This window comes from Triticum aestivum, chromosome 7A, assembly GCF_018294505.1.
Source record: "Triticum aestivum cultivar Chinese Spring chromosome 7A, IWGSC CS RefSeq v2.1, whole genome shotgun sequence".
In the NCBI taxonomy this organism is placed as follows: Eukaryota; Viridiplantae; Streptophyta; class Magnoliopsida; order Poales; family Poaceae; genus Triticum; species Triticum aestivum.
This window is the reverse complement of record NC_057812.1, coordinates 189,777,794-189,787,607: the sequence shown is the minus strand read 5'-3', so window position 1 is coordinate 189,787,607 and position 9,814 is coordinate 189,777,794.

The window sequence follows — 9,814 nt, the reverse complement described above, 5'->3', positions numbered from 1 at the left end:
GACATCGCCGACGACCACAGGCTCGGGCACAGGAGGCGTCACCTGCTCCATCTGAGGAGCCAGAGCAGCTACCTGGTCCCACATAAATAGCAGAATGTTTAATATAGATCAAAAAATGTCATATACATGCCTAAACTAATGCAACCTAGCAACACAGCTTCGGATCCAGGATTTCAAAGTTGGGTGTGCAAAATTTATATTGCAAACCAAAACCACAACAATATTTTTCAAACGGCTGAGATCAAGTTGGCTTTTGAGTCCAAAAGGCATTCTTCCGCCTCTGCTTCTGTTACTCAAGAAATTAAAGAGTTAGGAGTAATATCTAAAATGTTCATGTGAAAATATTGTTTTTCCATCATACTGACAGTACATACATGAATGACAGAAAATGAAGATTATTTAGTATGATATTTTCGTAAACAAGGCATGGTGTCATTATCCTTTACTTGAAGAAAATATTATGCTAAAAATAAGCAACCAAATAATATATTTCAAGTAGGGATGACAACAAGTCTAAAATATTACAACCTCTGGTAATTGGACTCCAGGAATCAAGCAATTGGTGTTGAGCAAATTGAACGACAAAAAATGTGTCTGCTGGATTAAGCGTGAAAGGCTAGTTTTATACAAATTGACATGAAGTTTAGTGCATAAACTACACCACTTTTAGTCCATTTAGCAATAAAAGAACCATATATAAGAAATTTTGGGCAAAAAATTTTGGGTGGTTGGTAGATCTATCTTAAAATTTGGCATAAACACAATTTGGATGCACGAGAGCCATGGATCGGAGTGGTTGGTAGATCCTAAAAACAAGATAACCTATACAATGAGGAGCCGACCCCCACACACATGCACTCATGTGGATCCGCCCTTGAAACCTACCGGATCTAACGAATCTAGGTACATATTTCATAGATGGAAGAAAAGCAAAAATCCTAGCCATGCCCAAAAATAGATACGGGACTGAACAAGGAAGCCTAGGATATTTCCTAAAATAGGACTGCCCTCTTCTTTGTCGTCATCGCCGTCGATGTTGACCACGAGCTACGGCACAGGAGGCAGATGGCGTGGCAGAGGAGTCACCTGCTCCGGCGTAGGTGACACCTGCATCGAAGCCTGGACGTGGTCGACAACGTCAAGGCCGCCCTGTTGCCGGCTGGACCCCTCGCCGGCGGGGAGGGGTTTCTCCATGTGCAGCTTCGCAGGGAGCTTGGATACTTCGTGCGCCATGGCATTGGCCCTCCCCCCAATGGTGCGCTTGGGCATCTCGACGGCGGAGGTGCAGCGGCGGGAAGGGAGCAGCGGCGGGATGGGCAGGCGAGTGGTGAGGCGTGGGAGGAGAAAACCCTCGTATTTGTGGATGAAGAAGAGGACGGGAAGAGGGGAGCGGCGATGAGATAAATGCTAATGGGGAAGCGAAGCTGCCGATTTAGTCCTGGGCAGACAAAAGGAGTTGTTGCCACGTTCACACCTCCCCGTGCGTTGTTCACACCACCACGTCTTGCCACGTCAAAACATAACTTCTCACTTCTCACTAAAATGAAAAGCCCGATCGTGCACAACCACGATTTAGGAGTAATGCAACTTCCCTTCAAAAAATTGTGTAATGCAATTGCTCCCTCATTACACAGAACAAAGTCATATAGTGGGACAACTGAATTTGTAGGCTTGTTTCATCTGCACGTGTCATGTTTTATATTTGTCCTAAAATATGTTGTAAAACTTTACAAACAATGGAATGGCAAATGAATGTGACAAAACTTGGCCAGCAACCGCACAGATTCGTCTGCCATATACCCGATGTCCGGTACCGAGGAGGGGAATGTTGATCCACGCGATGCCATGTGTTTCGTCTGGACCCATATCTTGCACCCCGAGCCAACCGGGCCAAAACATGCGCCGCTAGCCTTATCGATCCAAACAACAAGCTAGTGTCCACCATGCACAGAGATGCTCATGTGGACAGGTTTGCTAGCACTAGTGAATGACGTCGGATCCCGGTGTGCAATATGTGTAGCCGCGTGTCTCTTTGGCGTGCCTAGCATACCGAAGGGACTCGTCGAAGGTCCAATGAACCGCGGTGGGGTCAATGCTGGATGTATGGTGTGGGTCAACCTGGCTAATGGTGCATGGTTTGAGTTTAGGTGGCTAGGTTTGCATGGCTGGGGGGCTAGATGGCTAATGAGTGCGCATGCGTCATCTGTACATTATCACGGTTGAATGGTGCACTACTAGAAAAAGGGCTATAGATGGGATTGACACTAATGGCGCACCAGACAAGCAGTGCGCCATTAGTATATACTAATGGCGCACCACCTTATGATACTCCATTAGAGTTGAAACTACTAATGGCGCACCTAGCCCCGGGTGCGTCATTAGTATCAATTTTTTTTAACTAGTGCGCTTGTCCAAACATACTAATGGCGCATCCAGACACAGTGCGCCATTACTAGTTGTAACTAGTAATGGTGCACCTGCCGGAAAGTGCACCACTAATGTTGTTTTTTTATTATATTTTTTATTCCCTTTTTTGCAAAACTACTAATGGCGCACTGTTCCACCGTGCGCCATTACTAGTTTAAACTAGTAATGGCGCACTGTGGGACAGTGTGCCATTAGTATGTTTTTTTTGCAAAACTACTAATGGCGCACCACCAGGAGGTGCGCCATTAGTAACCTGGATTACTAATGGCGCATTTAGAGTTGGTGCGCCATTAGTAAGTCGGCAGCAACAAGATATTTTGGACAGCCTCTCCTACCCACACTCACTTTCTCCCCACTTCATTCTCTCCACCTCCTCCTTGTCTCGGGTGCCTCCTCTTTTTCACCTCATTTCCACCATAGATTCATTCAATTTAAGTGGTTAAATTACCTTGTTTTGATAGTAAGTAAGGGGGAAGCTATATTTATGTTGTTCTCCCTACAACAATGTGCACATGTACTTTTTATGGCCTAGCTAGATCTATGTATGTTCGTGGTGTTGCATATGTTTGTGGTGTTGCATATGTGTTTGTGTTTGGAGGTGTACTGGTATTTGAAATTCGATAGTTGCCAATATTTTGCCGGAATGTTGATTCATTTCCGTTTCGGCGAGAATTTTGGCATTAAACATTCTTTTTGGTCCTATTTTTAGGGAAAGTCATGCCAAATTTTTTCTTGGTTCTAAAATATCGTTTTGCTCTACCCTGCAGGCGACCATGGTCCGCATGATGACCGAAGGCATCGTGAATAGGTTTTTGAGGTCCGCGAAGGCCGAGATGCTTCAAAAGAACGAGACGGAGATAAGATGTCCGTGTCGAAGATGCAAGCTGAAGAGCCTTATCGCGGACCCGGAATCCGGGCAGGTGCGGGACCACCTGCTCTTGCGTGGTTTCATGGATGGCTATCGGTGGCAAGGTGATGAAGATGACTATGAAGTCGTCCATGGGGGCCGGGCAAGAAATGAGGAAGGGCAGCAAGACAACCACCGCGGCTCGGGCGGGCGAGAAGACGAAGAATCCCCAGGAGATGATCACGACGGTGATGCTGTACACAGTCATCATGTAGAAGATGCAGGACATGATGATGAGGAAGATGCCGGAGCAGTCGACGGGCATGATCATGAAGATGATGATGCCGGCGGAGCAGACGACGCTGGACCATCGATTGGCTGGGTGCAGGACCCTCATATTCAAGAGCTGCTTCTCAAGCAGACGGATAACGCAAGAGCTGTCGCCCGAGAGAAAGCCAAGATGGATCAACTTGAGTTAGATGCGGTTACTCCATTGTATGAAGGATGCAGGCCCGAGGATACCCGCCTGAAAGTAACGCTCATGGCTCTGGAGATGAAGGTAAAACACAAAATGACCGACGCATGCTTCGACGAGAACATGTCATTCTGGCACGAACGGCTTCCCGAGGGGAACAAGTGCCCGACCAGTTTGGAGGAGGCGAAGAAAATCATGTCTCCTCTGGATTTACCGCACGTGAAATACCATGTGTGCATGAACAATTGCATCATTTATCGGGACGAGCACGCGGAGTCTACCATATGTCCGGTGTGCGGCGTCACTCGATACAATAAGAGGAAGAAAGCTCCTCGAAAAGTGGTGTGGTACTTTCCGATCACTCCTCGTCTGCAGCGGTATTTCGCGGACCCTAAGGTAGCAAAGCTCCTGCATTGGCACGCGGATAGGGAGGAGAAGAAGCGAGAAGATGACGCAAATGATCCGGAGATAGATAAAAAAGACAAGATGCTGAGTCACCCTAAGGATGCGAGCCAGTGGCAAGCGTTGAACTTCGAAGACCCATAATTTGGGAACGATCCAACGAACATTGTGCTGGGCGCGAGCATCGATGGAGTCAATCCGTTTGGCAGCCAGAGAAGCACACATAGCACCTGGCCTGTGTTTGTGTGGATGTACAACCTTCCTCCTTGGTTGTGCATGAAGAGGAAGTACATTCACATGAGTATGCTAATTAAAGGACCGAAACAACCAGGGAATGGCATCAATCTGTATCTGGGGCTGCTGAAAGAGGAGCTTGACACGCTATGGAAAACGCCAACCAATACGTGGGACGCCGTAGAAAAAGAATATTTCCCTATGAGAGCCGTGCTGCTCACGACGGTGCACGACTATCTCGGTTACGGATATGTCGCGGGGCAGGTGGTCCATGGATTTTCTGGATGCGTCAGGTGCATGGATGACACAACATATCGCCAGCTAGATAGAGATCCCGGGTCTTCAAAAACCGTGTTCATGGGACATCAAAGGTGGCTTCGCGACGGTGACCCGTGGAGAAAATGCAAGGATCTGTTCGATGGTGAAACCGAACCCCGAGGACGCCCGCGTACGAGGAGCGGCAAGGAAATAGACGAGCTGTTGAAAAATTGGAAAGACTGCCCACTGCCGGGAAAGAAGCAAAAGGCGCCAGAGCCGGGAAAGAAGCGAAAGGCACCAGAGCCGCTGCTGAAGGTATGGAAAACGAGGTCTGTTTTCTGGGACTTGCCGTACTGGAAGATCCACCGTGTGCCTCACACCCTTGATGTCATGCATATCATGAAGAACGTGTGCGAGAGTCTGCTTGGTACCCTGATCAACATGCCAGAGAGGACCAAAGATGGGCCGAAAGCAAGGGCAGACTTGAAATCAATGGGCATTAGGCAGGAGCTTCACGCTATATATGATGATCATGATGATGATGATGATGAGGCGAAGCAGGACACGGAAAGTCGTCACAAAGGCAAGAAGGCCAAGAAAACCGGAAATGACTACCCTCCCGCGTGCTTCACTCTAAGTCAGGAGGTGACCGAGCAGTTTTTCACCTGCCTCGTAGGAGTAAAACTTCCTTACGGTTACGCGGGGAAGATAAGCAGATACCTAGACCCAGCGAAGCTGAAGTTCAGCGGGATGAAGTCTCACGACTGTCACATGCTGATGACGCAGATACTTCCAGTTGCAATCCGGGGGATCATGGACGCGCACGTCCGTGAAACCCTATTTGGCCTATGCAACTTTTTCGACGTCATCTCTTGGAAGTTTGTTGGCGTGAGGTAACTCAGAAGGCTACAGGAAGAGATCACGAGCTTGAGATGTACTTCCCGCCCGCATTCTTCGATGTTATGGTGCATCTGCTGGTCCATATCATGGACGATATCATCCAACTCGGGCCGACGTTCCTGCACAGCATGATGCCGTTCGAAAGGATGAATGGTGTCATCAAAGGATACGTTCGCAACATGTCACGTCCAGAGGGAAGCATAGCCAGGGGCTTTCTGACCGAAGAGTGCATCTCCTACTGCACGAATTATCTAGGCATCGAGAACCCCGTTGGTCTGCCCGTCAACAGGCACCTCGGCAGGCTCGCTGGATGGGGTCACCGTGAGGGTCGTCGCGAAATGCATGTCGACTTCGAGGGTCGACTCGCCGACTTTGAAAGAGCAAACCTAGTCGCGCTACAACACATAGACGTGGTCGATCCTTGGGTGGTACAGCACAAAACCTTTATTAAGAAGACGTACAATGACCGAGGCCAACAGAGGACAGACGGAGATATACTCAAAGAGCACAACTCATGTTTCACGCGTTGGTTCAAGCAGAAGCTTCTGTCGTACCCTTTACATGAGGATTCTTCCGCGGAAGAACAACTCATATTCGCCTTGTCACAGGGCGCCGAGCACAACCTGATGACCTATGAGGCGTACGATATCAACGGTGAGGTGCGCCATTAGTATGGATGTACTTATGGCGCATCGAAGGGTGGTGCGCCATTAGTATTGTGCCATTGCTATAAGAAAAAAAATACCAATGGCACACCAGGGTGAGGTGCGCCATTAGTATGGATGTACTTATGGCGCACCGAGGGGTGGTGCGCCATAGTATTGTGCCGTGCCCCATCCATATTCCCTCCCCGGCCCCTCCCTATCCCCTCTCTCTCCCTCGCCCTCTCCCTTGATCCCCTTCCCCTCTCCTCTCCCGACGCTGCTGCCCCGCCGCCTCGACGCTGCCCCGCCGCCCCGACGCCGCCTCGACCCCGCCCCGACGCCGCTGCCCCGCCGCCTCGACGCTGCCCCGCCGCCCCGACGCCGCCTCGACCCCGCCCCGACGCCGCTGCCCCGCCGCCCCGACGCCGCCCTGACGCCGCCTCGACCCTGCCTCGACACTGCCCCGCCGCCTCGACGCGACCCCGCCGCCCGGACGCCGCCCCGTCCACACCACCGTCGCCGGAGCCACAGATCCCTCGCCGGCCGCCTCCCCCCACTCCAATCAAGAGCTCGAGGTCAGCGCTGCGCTGTCCACTTCTGCTGCTCCTCTCCTCTCTGTATTGGGCTTGATTCTTGCTGCTGTTGATCCCAAGTTTGATGCATAACAATTGTTGTTTGAGTTCTCCAAATGAACAGGAGTACTCCTCTATTTTGATATGAAATCACCATGATAGGTCCACATGCTACTGTTGTCAACATGATAAATAGTTTCAGTTAGTTACCTCTAAAACTATTCCTAATTAACTGAAGAAGAGAAGAGAGGAGGAGTAGTTTATTTCATAGAGTAAACATTAGCACTATTTGACAGTAAAAGGTTTTAGCTAATTTGAATTAACTGAAAGCAGCAGTACATCATTTTTATTGACAATAAAATGTTCAAACAAACAAAAATATCAGTACAATAGCTAGATTACACTATCAGTACACTACCAGTAAAATGTTCATTTAGTTTCAGTAAACAAATATTGCCAAGCATGACATGGCCTTTGTGATCTCGTACTCCTGAATTTTCATGTCACTTGTGCTATTAGTAGTTTTTTGACAGTAAAAGGGATGAAGAGGCCGGTGACCTCCAAATTCCAAATTTAGTAAAAGTTTGGGTATTCAAAACTACTAGTCTGAAAAACAGTTTATGTGGTCTGAAACTTTTCCTAATGTGTTTCAGACTTTCAGTAAAAGTTGTTGAATCAAATCAGTTCTTTCATGCTATTATGGACAGATTTAAAATCCACACTAAACCTTGATATGGGAACTATTCGTTTTGATGCTATTGTGCTTTAATACGATATGCTGCTAGTGGAAGACTTTGGAATTTGAAAACCCAAATCAGTTCAGTCTGCCTAGTTCAGCTTCACATAGGTTCCTATTTTCTAGCCTACTGTAATTGTTCCGAACTTTTGATAATCTGTTTCAGACTTTCAGTTAGGAGTTAAGACTAGGAAATAGTATGAACTGCTGTTGGATTAAATCAGTACGTGGTTAACAGGCACAACATTGTGCCTATTGGGTTTATGGACATATGCTAGAAGGTTGTCTGAAGATAGTTGTTTGCTAGGGGTGGGGAATCATTTCATAAGTAAAAAGTCCATACTGAACCTTGATACGTAAACCAATGGTTTTGATGGTACTTTGGAACTTGAAAATCAAAATCAGTTCAGTCTGCCTAGTTCAGCTTCATATAGAAGATAATGATTCCTGTTTTTTAGTCTACTGTAATTTTTTTTAGCCCATAGCACTTTGCATTGTTTTGAGGTTTTGTACATCAGCTTTCTTTTTTATCTTCTTATTTAAAACTGTAGCAGTACCTGTGACACATAATGCCTAACAGTTTAACTATTTTCTGTTTCTGTCCTCATTTAGTGCTTGGTATGTCTCCTGTTCTGGGTCATGGACTTTGTGCCATGCCCACATTGGTTTTCTGTTTGGCCTCAATTTGGCCTGACAAATGATGGTCTACTAGCTGGTCTACTAGCTGGCAAGATGCTTGGTATATATATGTTGTGTTCAGTTTAGGCAGGAGTTCAGAACTGTTAGGCAAAGGTCATGTCTCCGACCATCGTGTCCTTTTTTGCCTTGTCCACCCGAGAGGCCCTTGAGTTTGCTGGAATGTCGATTAACTTCCGTTCCGGCAAATTCGGGTACTCCATATGTCCTATTTTCAGCAAAGGTCATGCTGAAATTTTCCGTGAATTTTAGCATGACTTTGCTAAAAATAGGACATATGGGGTACTTGTGACTAATGCATGGGCCGGGGTATCTTAGTAGTTAATTAAGTAGGATCAAGTGCCCCGGCGTACTTGTGACTAATGCATGGCTTTTAGGGTGCCTCGGTGTCGATAAAAACCGAAATGATGAAAGCTTAGGCTTTTAGGGTGCCTCGGCGTCGAAAAACCCTCAATGATAAAAGCTTAGCTTTTAGGATGCCTCGGTGTCGACAAACCCTAAATGATGAGACCATGATCTTGTTCATTGACAATAACCAACTTTTTGACCAAACTTAGTTCCTATTTATAGAGAAACATGGCCAACAACGATGAGGCCGGGGGTTCAGGCGGCAAGAAATTTTGGGAGCTGTCCCAGGAGATGGAGGAACAACCTCACTTGTATGAGGACGCCGCCTTCCCCACCGATCCTGAGACCACTGATGGTACCGCCGAGGATGACCCCACTGATGCCACCACTGATGGTGCCGCCGAGGATGCCACCACTGATGATGGCGGCGCACGCACAGATGGCAGCCAACCGAAGAGGCAACGGAAGGACCGGCGCCCGACCGTGCTCCGCACCCTCAAGGAGGAAGTTACTGAAGTGGACTCCAACGGGAATCCAACGGCGCCCGAACGAATAGTCAAGGGGTACTCGCTTCAGCTCGGGTGCATTCTCCGGAAGCACCGTCTCGATCAACACCGAGAACCTCAGGCATCCTGACCGAGGGAATTTGCGCAACCTCCTCTTCACGAAGCTGCACGAACGATACAAGTTCCCCGCTGAATTTGAAAACACAAGCCTCAAAGGGAATAAAGTGAACAATGCTGCCCTCACGAAGATGAGCACGGCCCTGTCTACTTGGAAAAGCAATGTGAAGAGAATGATCGAGAAAGGTGAGAGTTATGAGAAGATCAAGGAGAAAAATCCTTCGATCACCGAAGATGACTACAACGACTTCAAGATCAATTGCTCGAGCACCGCAAGCTCCGAATCAAGTAAGTGGGGGAAAGAAATGCGGGAGCTGAACTTAGGGGAACACACACTCGGTCCCGGCGGTTACAGAGTGGCGGAGCCTATATGGGACAAGGAGGAGGCGGACCGTGCCGAGCAAGGCCTACCGCCCCTCTTCGATAAATACGGTGACAAGCAGACCAGGAACTTTGTCAGGGCCCGGTACAAGAAGGACCCGAAAACAAAGGAGCTTACCACGGATCCGAAGACCAGGGCGCTTGAGCTTGTTCTGGTAAGGAATACACCCCCGCGTAATTAGCTCCATATGGTTGCATTCTAATTAATGAAGCCAAATTTCTAAATGGTTCACATTCCTTCCGCAGGCGACTGAAAGCAGTAGCGCGGGGT